This window comes from Lygodium microphyllum, chromosome 7 (genome assembly GCF_053477565.2).
Source record: "Lygodium microphyllum isolate KBCC chromosome 7, Lygodium_microphyllum_v1.1.10, whole genome shotgun sequence".
NCBI lineage: Eukaryota > Viridiplantae > Streptophyta > Polypodiopsida > Schizaeales > Lygodiaceae > Lygodium > Lygodium microphyllum.
In genome coordinates this window covers 62,162,972-62,177,655 of record NC_141141.1, presented here as the reverse complement: position 1 = coordinate 62,177,655, position 14,684 = coordinate 62,162,972, and positions in this window count along the sequence as shown.

The following is a 14,684-nucleotide window of genomic DNA, read 5'->3' as shown; positions in this document are numbered from 1 at the left end:
GCATTAAAATATCATCTTATAAATACATTAGAGCATGAATTTAAGTATGAATTTGGAATATTGTATGAAACATGAGTTTGAACTATGTGAAATCAAAGTTTGATATCCCCTAAAGTGGTCACTTATTTTTAATGCATTTAAATGCATAAATTAATTGGTGAATAAATATTTATTAATGTGACTTTGAGATACATAAGAAATGGATTCATGCCCTATTTTCTAAGTAGCATGGTTTAATTCAAGGAGGGCATGTGGAACCTCTTCAATTAAAAATGCATATCTACATTTGGAGGGAGCTAAAATTTCCTCAAATGCATATAGAAGGGGTTTATTAGTAGGGGCTTGAATGTATGTGATAAAGGTAGTTTCTTAATATTTAGTAGCTTAATATAGCATAACTAAGAAAGAAAATAGGTATGATGATGAACATTTCCCATACATGGAGAGAGTGTCTATGTCAATGAGGTATTTTTAAAAAGTTGATTGGTTGGTGTTTCCATAAGCTTGTGTGAGGAATGTCATGAACATTTCCCATACATGGAGAGATTGTGTATGTCAAGGAGAATGGTATTTTCAAGAAGCTCATTAGCTAGTGTTTTCATAGGCTTATGTGCCTTGTTTTGTTCTTTGAAGTATTTGTTAGATTTTGTGCCACATGGTTTCTTCTATATGTAGAAGCTTTGATTTTATCGACCTGATAGCTATCTAGAAACTTGTAGTCTTTCTTCTAATTGTTCTCAAACTAAATAAAAAGTCTTGTTATATCTTATTGGTTGTTTTTATATTCTATTTGTCCTTGTCAAAGGTAGGAAATAAAGCCTCTAGAGAATGGTTTCTATTCATTTGCATCTTTTTTCATCCTTGTGGTGCTTTTCTTTTGCCTACAAGTTCTCTCCTTGAAAGTTTATGAAGCCATAGTTATTTTTTTCATGTGAGAAATTGGATTGTGTTTCTTTTCCTTTGTTATTCTTTAGGATTCTTATTTTTTTGCATGCTTGATTAGGGTAGTCTCTTTCTAAAAATAACCATAGTTTTGTAGTCAACCCTTTCATAAACACCTTGTGCGTGATTTCTTTATGGCTCTAGGGGTTCATTCTATAGAAAATTACTATATTGCATGTGTCAAATTCTATATTCTAAATCGCTTATCTACAAATTTTTTAATGAGCTTGATATATCCTTTTCAACTTGAAAATTTTAATATCCTTTTCAACTCAAATTTGAAATTATTTTGGATTTTTTAAATCCTATTTTAAATACTTTTTTGTAAGTTTTCAAAAATATAACTATCCTTTTGTGAAATTCTCACGATTAGTACTTTTTTATAAGTCGATCCCCCCCCCCTTGCCCCTTGCCCCCCCCAAAGATCTATAGCTCATTCTCATTTTAAAAGGGACATTTTTAATGGAGGTCCTCTCGTATGCAATAATTCTCTATTAGAAATTAACCACCCTACTTAAGGACATCTACAAGTGCATCCTTTGGTCACATCTATATGTCCATAAAATAGAGAATTTGGTCACATCAACTCCATAAAAGGGTGCATTCATAAAATGTAGTAACTTAAGTATTCGTGTATTCGTCCTTGTGCATGTGATTGAGTAGACATCTTTTTTTTTCTTTGTATTGAATATGGAAAGAAGTTAAATCTGCATTGTGTTGAGTGTTGTTTTGATGTCATAAAAGCACATTGCTTTACATGGATTTATTGTCAAAATATTTAAAATCATTAATACAACTTTAATAGCACTAAGAAGTATGTTCATTTCATATAGCCTTCAATTTTGCCCATGGCTAATATTTTATCATTGTCACTTATCAACAACTTCATGCCTTGATCTATTGTCTAAGAACAAACAACTAGATGTATGGCCTTTTCATTTTCTTAAGTAACTATGTGGTTTTCTTTAAATTTTCATCCTTATCATGTTATTTTTCGGCTTGCAAATTTGTTACATTGCCTTCAATTGCTAACTATTTTTCAAGTAGTGTACACATAATTCCTTGATTGGTCTTGTATTTTTCTTTGCCAAAAATCTTTTTCTACGCTTTGTTTTGTCCATTTCATGTTTTTTTGGACCCCTAATTATCATGATGGAGAAGAAGGGTATATTATTATTATCATTTCAACGATTGCATAATGGAGAAGTGCACCAAAAATCATTGAATGGCTAGTGTTCTTGAATAACTTATTTTGTTATTATGCTTATTATTATTTGAACATGTCAATTATTCTTTCGAATGCTACACCTACCAATTGATTAATAACTGATTGTTTGAGGGCTATTATTATCATATATTTATTCCATAGAGCAAATTTGGGTTAAGCATGCTTGACACAAAGGTTTTTGTTATGTCACTCTTACAACATGATTGCTTAGTCCACTTAGATTAGCACACTAAGGTGTGTGTTCTAGTTTCTTGAACATCATTTTCATTTATAACTTTCATTGTACCATGTTCATGTATATACCTTTGAAAGATAAAATGCAAAGAGGTACAATTTGTAAAAGCTAGTGATACTTGTTCGTTACAGTATTTTGTCATGAGAAAAGGACATAATAAAATTTTGATTGAAAAGATATTTTCTATCTATATGTGCTTTACCATGTTTTATCTAATATTATGGATTGTGGCATTTGGTGATATGAATACCCTTATATTTAAGAGAGAGAGTACAAAGGCTAGCACTACCACTATAATATATGAGCTAGAGGGCAATGATTATATTTGGTGAAAGTCCTCTTGCAAAAAGTGCTTGAATTTTGAAATTGCTAACATAATTCTTAATGAAAGCATTGGAATTACACCATTGCCTAAATTTTGGCAAAGAACAACACCCAAACTTGCATAAATGATGGAAATTCCAACTATTTGGAAAACAAACTACTACTAGAAATTTTGGTGCTTTCAAAGTTCAAATAATACTTAAAAATTTCAACATAATTATAGATTAGGAACAAATTACTAAAAATAGGATTTTTTTCTCTAACTAGTAGTAACATTTTTTATCCCACATGCATTGCATATTGTAAGACATTATAAATGTAGCATATGCATATTATAAGACATTATAAATGTAGCATATTATATAATTTTTATTATTCAAAGAGTTTATGAATGTGGTTGAGATGAATAAAGTTATGATTGATTCTAAAAGCTAAGTTTATATATACATTTATATATATTTACTTATCATTGTAATACATATGCCAAAGAAACATTAAAAATAAAGATATAGTACAAGGGATTGGTATAATAGCAATACAAATTAATGATATTTATAAAAATATATCGCTATTAGTGTTTCTTTTCATCTTTAATAGTGATGCCATAAGCATCGCATATAGCAATATCTTATTATGGGAAAAATATGTTGAAATTGTGTGTGTGTTACATCATAAACACAATGTACAAAGAAAACATAGGAAAGAAAGGAGGAAATGGCTTACCTTGAGTTGTAAATTAGTTACACTTGTTCTATCTTGAGACTCATTCATCATCATCTTATTTTCCTTAGAGAAAAACAGGGAATGGAGATGGGAAAAGAGGAAGAGGAAAAGAGAGGGGCAAAGAGGAAGATCAATGAAAGAGATGAGGAAAAGAAAAGAGAGGGGGAGGGGAGAGGAAGAGAGAGGGAAGATGGAGAGGAAAAGGGCAGAAGAGTGAGGTATAGATAGAGAGATGGAAATAGAGAAGGAGAGGGATTATAGAGAAAATTAAGAAAGTACAGAGAAAATTGATTGAATAAAAAAGTAAGTATTTGATTGATAGTTATTTGCTTAAAAAGATAGTTAAAATTTACTCTTAATATAGAAGATTAAAAATGTTATGTAGAGAAAGAGAGCATTACAGAGGATGAGAAAAATGGAGAGAGAGAGAGAGAGAGAGAGAGAGAGAGAGAGAGTGAGGAAGTTAGAGAGAGAGAGAGTAATGTAGAGAGGGGGAATAAAGTAAAAGGGAGAGAAAAATGAAGAGAAAGGGGAATACAAATAAGAAGCTAGGGAGCAAGGCAAGAGAGAGAAGGCATGGAGCAAGATAAATGTAATATTTTCGTAATGAAATATTAAGGGATTTTTGATCCTACACACCTCGTGTAAGAGCAGTTTAAAATAATCTCCCCGCAACTAGAAGAACCCTAGGCTAAATGCTCCACCCTCGTGCGTTAATAAACTCCAGCCGCGTTGTGCAAAAGAGGTCAAGGCTAAAAACCCGTAGGTCGCATGGGAACACCTCTTCAAAGGGAAAAAAAGGGGATAATGGTAAAAATTGAGGCAAATTTTTTTATTATTAATTCCCTCCCCTAGCTGATGCATGGCAGGGAGAGGGAGTGTGAGAGGAGTAGGAGAGCAGGGGGGAGCAGGAAGCATGCAATTAGCTATGTGTATGGCTATTTCTCCCCCTTCCTCCTATAAGAACCCCCCTTAGGCTTGAGGGGAGGGAAGAGAGGAGAGAGCAGGTCGTGGAGCTGTCATGCTGCCGCCATCACCGCCCTGTTGCCGTGAAGAGCTGCCATGCTGCTACCACGCCACCTCCACCATCTTCATCGTCATTGTTATAATCATTATCCTCATCATCTCCTCCATTATTTCTTTCTCTCTCCACTTCAATTCTCTGATCACAGAAGCATTAGAAGCTTCTTTGGAAGCTTCTAAATTAGAGCCTCCATAAGCCTTGTTCTCTCGTGCATTGCGGGTTTTTCTTAAAACCGCATTCTGTAAGGGCCGTGTCCTGTGCAGAGGAGAAGAACTCGGTCGGAGAGGGATTCATAACGCATAAAGGACCCAAGAGGGAGTTACTGAACCGGGAGTTGATTCATCAATGGCTCCCAAGAGAATGGCGGGAGGCGCACATGTGGGAGCTTCCACTCCGAGTTCATATGTGGACAAACCTCGAACCTCAATTGATTCTGCATGAAAAGAATGCACTAGGCATGTCCAATTCTCGTAAGCAAGTTTAATTGCACTTGGAAATTTTAATTGATCGTTTGATTTTCAAAGATTTAATTGCATGATGTGCATTTGAAATGGCTTGCACTTTCAAGTTGCAATCCTATTGCATCGGTTAAAAGGTGGATTTGTCTAAATGCAACCTTGGTTTCCTCGCAAAAAAAAAGAACAGCGCATAATGCATTTACATAATAATCTTCGAGTTGTGATTCGTATGAGATAATCATTGATGTCCATTAGATGTTGTCCAAGTAGTTGTATTACATGAAAGGGATTTGTGTATCTTGCAAGTTGCATGCGATGTTAATTACATCCTAGGTTTGGGTAGGACGGATTAAGTCAATAATAGTCTTATGACATTTGTCATGCATGGACTTCTTTTATCAAAGTTTGTATTTAGAAAAGGATGCATTTCATATTAAAGCTTGAAATCAATGCATTAAGCGAAGGGTTATGAGCATAGTTTTTGATGAAATTCAACGTAGGTTTTTTATACGAGTTATTAGGTTAGTTAAACGCCCATGCAAGAATGATCTAGGATTCTCACCCTAGTGACCAGATGACCAAATGTTAGACTTCCGAAAGGAAACTAGGAACCCTAAGGGCCAAAACGTTATCGGCCTAGTAGGGTTAGGGTTGGGTTGGGTCAAGAGGACTTCCAAATCCTACATCTTGACTTAAAGGTATTCTTGACCAAGTAATACCATGTGATGGGAAAAATGATCCCACAAGATAGGTGTGACACCTATCCAATAAGTTGCAAAGTCGCATGATTTTGGGTTAAATCACAAAATAAAATTACCACTTCTTAGAACAAGGTTGGCAGGTTTTAAGTACTCGTCTAAATTGCAAGAGGATGAGTAGTCATCCTGCTACATCACCCTTCTTTGAGCCAATTTTCCAAGTTAGGGAAGTTATGAATTTCCTAGCAAGCAATTGACCAATCAAGTGAGGACAACGAGTTTGTCGAGGATTCATTGACCTTAATGTAAGGAAACCTAAGGTATTTGATTAGTTGGGTTAACAGGGTATAAACCCTAACCCAAGTAAAGAGGGTAAACTAGCAACATAGCTTACGAAACCCTTGGGGATCTTGCCAAGTTGCAAATTGATCCCGGAACGTATGCTGGATACATTCGATGAGAAGGAATTATACCTTAGTAGTTGGCCAAACAAACAACCACTGGATTGATTGTGTTTGTATAGTTAGGAGCATTGTTTGTACTTCTTTGCTCAATAAACTAAAACTGAAAAAATAATTAATGCTTCAGGTTGAAGGCCTGGAGGGAGAGGCAGCATCAGTTACCCCCGATTGTCTGTCTGACCCTATCCAAGGGGATTGTTAGCCGCATTGGGTACGTGGACCAAACCCGCCGCGAGAGGTCTCTCCGTGGGTGCTACTTGGAGCAGGACGCTTGGGTGCCAGGGGGCTCCGCCCGTAAATCCCTTGCCTCCGGGTCTTGCACAAGAGGCGGACGTGACTCGGGATTGGATCTCGAGGCCCGCATACTAGTCTACGATCGAAAACTTGGAATAGCGATCTATGAGGATTGCTGGAATTTCTTTTAGGCGGATTATGAAATTGCCTTCGGCCGGATTATGGATTAACCTTCGGGCGGATTATGGATTAGCCTTCGGGCTGGATTGTATGCTGTATTCCAAAGACTGATAAATAAGATCAATTGTTGAAAAGGAACTTGCTTGACATTGTTTTTCTATGTCAGTGCTTAAGTTACGTGAAGGAACCGGTGATTAATTGGCTAATTAAGGAAGCTATTTTTGCTTGTCAAAATAAATATGGTAGATAATTAGACAACTAAAGCAACCCTGAGGAAAGTGCAGTGGATGCGAACGGAAGGGTGGTCCCGGTTGGCCGGAAATTTTTCTCAAAGAAGTTGACAGCAAGGTAAACGATGACCTAGAATCTAGGAAGCTAGAGTCTCGATTTATGCTGTTTTAGGGGAATGGAATGGGACTATGCCTTATGGGTAGAGAGGTCGAGCTTCAAAGCCCTCTCATTTTCCATTCTCCTTGAACCAAGTGCACTATAAATCCGCTTCGACCCTGATGTTTCTGCGTAAAGTAGTTCGTCTAGGGCTTGATGCTAGTTATTTTCTAGGAACTTGACCATTAGGTAAACCTTGATTCAGGTTGGTCCTAATTGGAAACGGTTGGAATGCTTCCGCTTCGTGGTAGACTCGAGGATACCTATATCGCAAACCCCATGTCATTCCGTGGGAGTGCCAGGCAGCGCTTTCTAGACTCTCCTCCCGATGGGCTGCTAAGACGTGTCCTACAAGTCGATAGGGGGACACATTACAGTTGGTATCAGAGTAAACCAACGAGATCTAATAATTTCAAGGAAACTTAATGAGGTGAAGTAAAGCAAATGTTGATATTAGAAACATCTCCTTACTTGCTTTATCGATACTGACCTGCAGAATCGTGAAGCATGGAACAAATTCTTGGTGTTCTAGGTTATGTTTATGACCGCGATGCGTGCTTCGGATTACCTATGGAGGCTAAGTATGATGAATATCCTAGACCGCATCTACAATCCTTCACCCCTGTACGTGGAACGGAGATGGACGGGTGATTCAAGAATTTATTACATAGTTGCCCACTGACTTGCGTACCTTCGAACCAACTTGAAGAGAATCAAGTGGATAGAGGACTTAAAGATCATGAAGCTGTTCATCTTTGTTGAGGCTCATGCAAATGCAACCCTACATGTCGGCAGTCAAAACGTCAAGCAGAACACGTATGTGTACGAGGAAGTAACTCGAATAATCCCTGCCGACAAAATTAAGGTGTTGGGACGTTATAAGAAGAACAGGTATCAAAGGAAAGGATATCCCAAGCTTCCTATAACCTATCGATTCCTGAAAATCCATGATTCCAATCCATACTATTACTCAGTTCTCGTAGCTGAATATAACACAATCTTATTATCACTGAATTAATGTATCAGCTTGTTTCATTTTCCCAAAAATAATTGTACTCAGAAAGGGCTATGCCCATATGAATGAAATATACTTTTTTTAATCAATAACTGTCTTGGTTGTAAGTATTGGTAACGAAGTTAAGTGATTAGGTCACTTGGCTAAAAGTTGAACTGGACATGTAATGTAATGTGAGAAATGTCTAGCAAGCTTTTAATGTAAAGAATTTCAATGCCCAGGTATAACCTCAAGTGCAGATTCCTAGTCCGATCCCTATACCAAGTACAACCGCAATCCAAGAGAAGAAGTTCCTTCTCAAGTAGATCAAACCACCTGAATTCGATGGTAAGGGAAGGACCGTCCAAACTGATGCTGAGATCTGGATCGAATCCATGGAGGATTATTTCGAAGCAGCAGGTACTGCACTTACTAACCACGCTATGCTCGCCAAGCTGAAACTTACCGGTGAAGCAAGACTTTGGTGGGAGCAATGGTGCAGAGACCAAGGGATCTCAGAAGGGTCAGTTACTTGGGAGAAGCTAAAAAGAGCTACGCGAGAAAGATATCTACCACCTGCCTATCGCACGCAGAAGATGAACGAGTTCTATGAACTGAAGCAGCTTGGTCTATCCCTTGATGCATACTATTCAAAATTCGTCTCTCTTTTGAAGTATGCGCCACAAATGGATATGATACAATAGGTGTCGAATTTTTGTGCTGGATTAAACCCACCTATAAACACCCACCTCGAATCAATGTGCCCAACAGATCTATAGGATGCGCTCATTCGAGCTGCACCCATAATACAGGAGGCGCAGACTAAGCTGAGGAATAACAGGACTTGGTCATACAAGGATCAGAACAAGGGAGTGTATAGTAAGTCTCAGGCCAAGAGAGCACAGGGCCAAAATCAGACACAAAGGAAGAAAGCTAGGGCGAACACTGCCAATAACTTCGTTCCTACCCAAGTTAATGGCTGCAATCTCCGTTGCTTTCATTGCAACGAGCTTGGTCATTTCAAAAGGCAGTGTCCCAAGCTTAACGGAGGTCAACGTCAAGGACCATTCCAAGGAATCGTCCGTGGCCAAGGAGCCGTCGTCATGGCCAGAGGGAGAACCTCTAGGGTTGCCAACAAGGAGTTGTGTGATGAAGAGGACCCATCCATGGAAACAGACATTGAGAGGGCAAGGTTCATGCTGCCCTTCACAAGAAAGGCCCGAATCTCCAATTTTCGGTGATTCAGACTCCATCGGATTATCAAGATAAAATCTTCAAAACCTTGATTGTGGCAGTACACATTCCTTCATTTCGCCAGTCTGTGCAAAAAGATTAGGAATAGCCACCATAGATGCACCTAGCTTGCTTGTGAAATTAGCAAATGGTCGTGAGATCACTTGTACCAGGCAAAATGCTAAGGTGGAATTCCTATTGGGTGGAAAGTCGACTTCGGTCAGATTCAGGGTTATGAACGTAGATGTCCATGAGTGTTTGCTCGGAATGAATTGGCTTAAACCTAATGATGCCCACATTCATTGTGGAAAGGGCCAAGTGTCCTTTTGAAATTCAAAAAGAGAATTGGTCACAACTCAAGGAGAGGTTGGTACTCTAAAAATTCAACTAGCCAAAGCATCTCGGATAACAAAAGGAGTTAGAAAAGGGCTACCTGTCTATTTGATTAAGCTAAATAAGCTAGATCAGAATTAGGAGTCTAGCGAAGAACCTTCATGGCTAAAGGAGTATGCAGACGTATTTCCTGAAGAGCTGATAGAACTTCCTCCTCAAAGGGAAGTTAATCATAAAATCAAGCTAGTGCCAGGAGCTGCACCAATCGCAAAGAGACCATATAGAATGTCTATCCCGGAAGCGATTGAGCTGAAGGAGCAACTCAAGCAACTGATAGACCAAGACTACATCCGTCCTAGCAGTTCACTATGGGGAGCTCCAGTGCTGTTCCAGAAGAAGAAAGATGGAATGCTTCGGCTATGCATTGACTACAGAGGGTTGAATCAATCAACCATTAAGAATAAATACCCCATTCCAATAATAGATGAACTTCTTGACCGTCTTCAAGGTGCGAATATCTTCTCTAAGATTGATCTTAGGTCTGGATATTATCATATAAGGATCAAAGAAGAAGATATCCCAAACACGGCATTCAATACAAGATATAGACACTTTGAGTTCCTAGTCATGTCATTCGGGCTGACAAATGCTCCTTCTACCTTCAACAAGTTAATGCAGGATATCTTTAGGCCATATCTTGATGACTTCCTACTCGTCTTCTTCGACGATACCTTAGTCTACTCCAAACAGGAAGAAGATCATGAACCCCAGCTTCGCATTGTCCTTGAGACAATGAGGGCACACAAGCTTTATGCCAAAAAGAAGAAGTGTGCATTTTTCAAGCGACAGATTGAATATCTGGGATTCATTGTATCGGGAGAAGGAATTCTAGTAGATCCGGCCAAGGTTAGAGATGTTCTAGAGTAGCCAACGCCAACAACTGTCAGAAATACGTAGTTTTCTTGGATTGACAGGATAGTACAGGGTCTTTATAAAAAACTATGCTTTGATTGCAGCACCATTGACCGATCTGCTAAAGAAGCAAGCATCAATTGTATGGTCACCTGCTGAACAATCCAGCTTTGACAAACTAAAGCAAAAGCTTGATATCAGCACATATCCTGAAACTTCCGGACCTTAGTAAGGAGTTTGAAGTAATAACTGATGCTAGTACACTTGCCTTAGGATGTATGCTTATGCAAGAATGTCATCCTGTAGCATACTCTTTGAGGAAACTGAAGAGCCATGAAAGGAATTATGCTACCCATGATTTGGAGCTATTAGCTGTCATCCATGCTCTCAAGCTTTGGAGACACTACTTGCTGGGTAACAAGTTTACCTTAGTGTGACGGATCATAAAAGTCTTAAATGGATTTTTACCCAGAATGAGCTCAATATGAGGCAATGCCGATGGATTGAAGTGCTGGAGGAATATGATTTTGAGATCAAATACCAGCTTGAAAGGAAGAATGTAGTTGCCGATGCACTCAGTCGCAAGGCATTTCTAAATTCTTTGATTTTGCAAGATCCATCAATAGCCAGATCTCTAGCCACAAAGCTATCCATGCCAAACAACCCAATTCCTGAGCTAGCTAGAGAAGAGGCATGCCACGATCCAACCTACCAGAAATTGCTAAGGGAGATTCCCATCAAGGATCAAGACCCGAAGCTACAAACAAAGTATCAAGAGTTCTCTATCAATAGTGGATTGGTCTACTATAGAACGAGATTATGTATACTGGCAAGCCAATCACTCAAGCAGAAGATACTTTGGGAAGCCCATGACTCCCCTTTTTCAGGACATCTTGGCTATGCCAAGACCCTCAATGCAGTCAGAAAGAGCTATTATTGGGAGAGGCTTAAAGGTGATGTTCTCAAATATGTCACTGAATGTTTGTCTTGTCAACGCATTAAGGTCGAACATGTCAAAATGCCAGGGAAATTGTAACCACTTGACATTTCCCAAATGAAATGGGAATTCATTAGTATGGACTTTGTTGTTGGCCTACCCCAAGTTCAGGGAGGATATAACTCCATTATGGTTGTGGTTGATATATTTACCAAGGTTGCACATATTATCCCTGTTAAGACAAACTATAAAGCCTCAAACATCACAAGGTTATTCATCAAGGAAATATTCAAACTGCATGGGTTGCCCAAAAGAATCATCAGTGATCGTGACTCTCTCTTCACAACACACTTTTGGAGGGCCATCTTCGAGGCCATAGGGACTCAACTCTGTTTCGATACAACTTACCATCCCCAAACCGATGGTCAAACGGAGCAAGTCAACCAAGTCATTGAGTATATGCTAAGGGCACATTGTTGTCGTGAACCTAAAAAGTGGATTCAATATTTGCCAACACTGGTTGATTTTGCCTACAATTCTTCTTACTAACAAAGCATTCAGATGACCCCTTTTCAAGTACTGTATGGGCACGACTGTCGTAGTCCTTTAAACTTTTCAGATCCAACCTTGAGGGTTGAAGCTTCAAAGCAGATGTTGAAAGACATGGATGACCAAATCAAGTCAATAAGACAAGACATCCAAGCCACCAAGGACATACAAAAGGCTTACGCGGACTTGAAACGGCAAGATAGAGCCTTCGTTGAAGGTGACATGGTTTTCATTCACGTTTGTCCAAAGAAGAGTTCCCTATCCTTGGGTGAATGCAAAAAGCTAAGTCCAAGGTATTGTAGACCCTACAAGATTGTTAAGTGCCTAGGCCCTAATGCTTACAGACTTCAACTCCCTGAGAACCTAAAAGTTCATAATATATTCCATATCAGTCCCTAACCCTAGTCACGTGCTTGATGATCAACAAGTTGTCATGCCTAGCCAAGGAGTCCTTGAGCTATGGCCTGACAGGATCTTAGATGTTAGGGAGAGGCATTTGAGATCCAGAACCTTGAGAGAATACCTCATCCAGTGGAAAGATTATCCTGAAGAGGATGCCACCTGGATGGATGAAAGTACTCTCAACCAACAATATCCCCAGTTTTTCTTGAGATGAGGACATCTCGATTCCTCCAAGGGGGAGAGAATGTAATATTTCCGTAATGAAATATTAAGGGAGTTTTGATCCTACACACCCTGCGCAAGAGCAGTTTAAAATAATCTCCCCGTGAATAGAAGAACCCTGGGCTAAATGCTCCACTCTCGTGCGTTAATAAACTCCAGCCGCATTCTGCAAAAGAGGCCGAGGCTAAAAATCCGTAGGCCGCACGGAAACACCTCTTTAAAGGGGAAAAAAGGGGATAATGGTAAAAATTGAGGCAAATTTTTTTATTATTAACCCCCTCCCCCCAGCCGATGCATGGCAGGGAGAGGGAGTGTGAGAGAAGTAAGAGAGCATGGGGGGAGGAGGAAGCATGCAATTAGCCATGTGTATGGCTATCCCTCCCCCTTCCTGCTATAAGAACCTCCCTTAAGCTTGACGGGAGGGAAAAGAGAAGAGAGAGCAGGTCGTGGAGCTGCCGTGTTGCTGCCATCGCCGCCCTAATGCCGTGAAGAGCTGCCATGCTGCTTCCCCCTATAAGAACCTCCCTTAAGCTTGACGGGAGGGAAAAGAGGAGAGAGAGCAGGTCATGGAGCTGTCGTGTTGCTGCCATCGCCGACCCTAATGCCGTGAAGAGCTGCCATGCTGCTGCCACGCCAAGCCGTTGCTGCTACGCCACCTCCACCATCCTCATCGTCATCATCATAATCATTATTCTCATCACTCCATCATTTCTTTCTCTCTCCACGTCAACTCTCTGATCACAGAAGCATTAGAAGCTTCTTTGGAAGCTTTTAAATTAGAGCCTCCATAAGCCCCGCTTTCTCATGCATTGCGGGTTTTTCTTAAAACCGCATTCTGTAAGGGTCGTGTCCTGCGTAGAGGAGAAGAACTTGGTCGGAGAGGGATTCGTAACGCGTAAAGGACCCAAGAGGGAGTTGCTGAACCGAGAGTTGATTCGTTAATGGCTCCCAAGAAAATGGCGGGAGAGGCGCACATGCTGGAGCTTCCACTCCAAGTTCACGTGTGGACAACACCCCGAACCTCAATTGATTTCGCATGAAAAGAATGCACTAGCCATGTCCAATTCTCGTAAGCAAGTTTAATTACACTTGGAAATTTTAATTGATTGTCTGCTTTTCAAATATTTAATTGCATGATGTGCATTTGAAATTGCTTGCACTTCTAAGTTGCAATCCTATTGCATAGGTTAAAAGGTGGATTTGTCTAAATGCAGCCTTGGTTTCCTCGCAAAAATAAAAAAGAACAACGCATAATGCATTTAGATAATAATCTTTGAGTTGTGATTCGTATGAGATAATCATTGACGTCCATTAGAAGGAAAAGAAATGGTAATTGTACATTTTATAGTTGCATAGAAGGAAAAATACTATGAATTGCATATTTGCATGGAATGTTATGTCTTGCAATTATTTACATCTTTTAGGAAAAATATTAGTGTCTCTAAGAAAAGATCACCTCTTGTCGCAAGACAATTAGATCGATTTAGGTAAATCGCTTGTAATAGCTTAACCCACATGGGATTCATAAAGGCATAAATAGTTAGTGTGACGAACACCTCAAAGTGCTAGGTAAGGGTTTAGTTACATTAAAAATTTTGCCTAGTATCGCACTTGGGATGCCAAGTCAAGACTTCCAATCCCAAAGATCCTACCCACATTCACGGAATGTTAGGTTAGTTAAATGCCCATGCAAGAATGATCTAGGATTCTCACCCTAGTGATCGGATGACCAAATGTTAGACTTCCGAAAGGAAACTAGGGCCAAAACATTATCGGCCTAGTAGAGTTAGGGTTGGGTTGGGTCAAGAGGACTCCCAAATCCTACATCTTGACCTAAAGGTATTCTTGACCAAGTAATACCGTGTGATGGGAAAAATGATCCCACAAGATAGGTGCGACACCTATGCAAGAAGTTGCAACGTCGATTGGTTTCTGTTAAATCACAAAATAAAACTACCACTCCTTAGAATAAGGTTGGCAGGTTCTAAGTACTCGTCTAAATTGCAAGAGGATGAGTAGTCATCCTACTACATCACCCTTCTTTGGACCGATTTTCCAAGTTAGGGAAGTTATGAATTGCCTAGCAAGCAATTGATCAATCAAGTGAGGACAATGAGTTTGTCGAGGATTCATTGACCTTAATGTAAGGAAACCTAAGGTATTTGATTAGTTGGGTTAAGAGGGTATAAACCCTAACCCAAGTAAAGA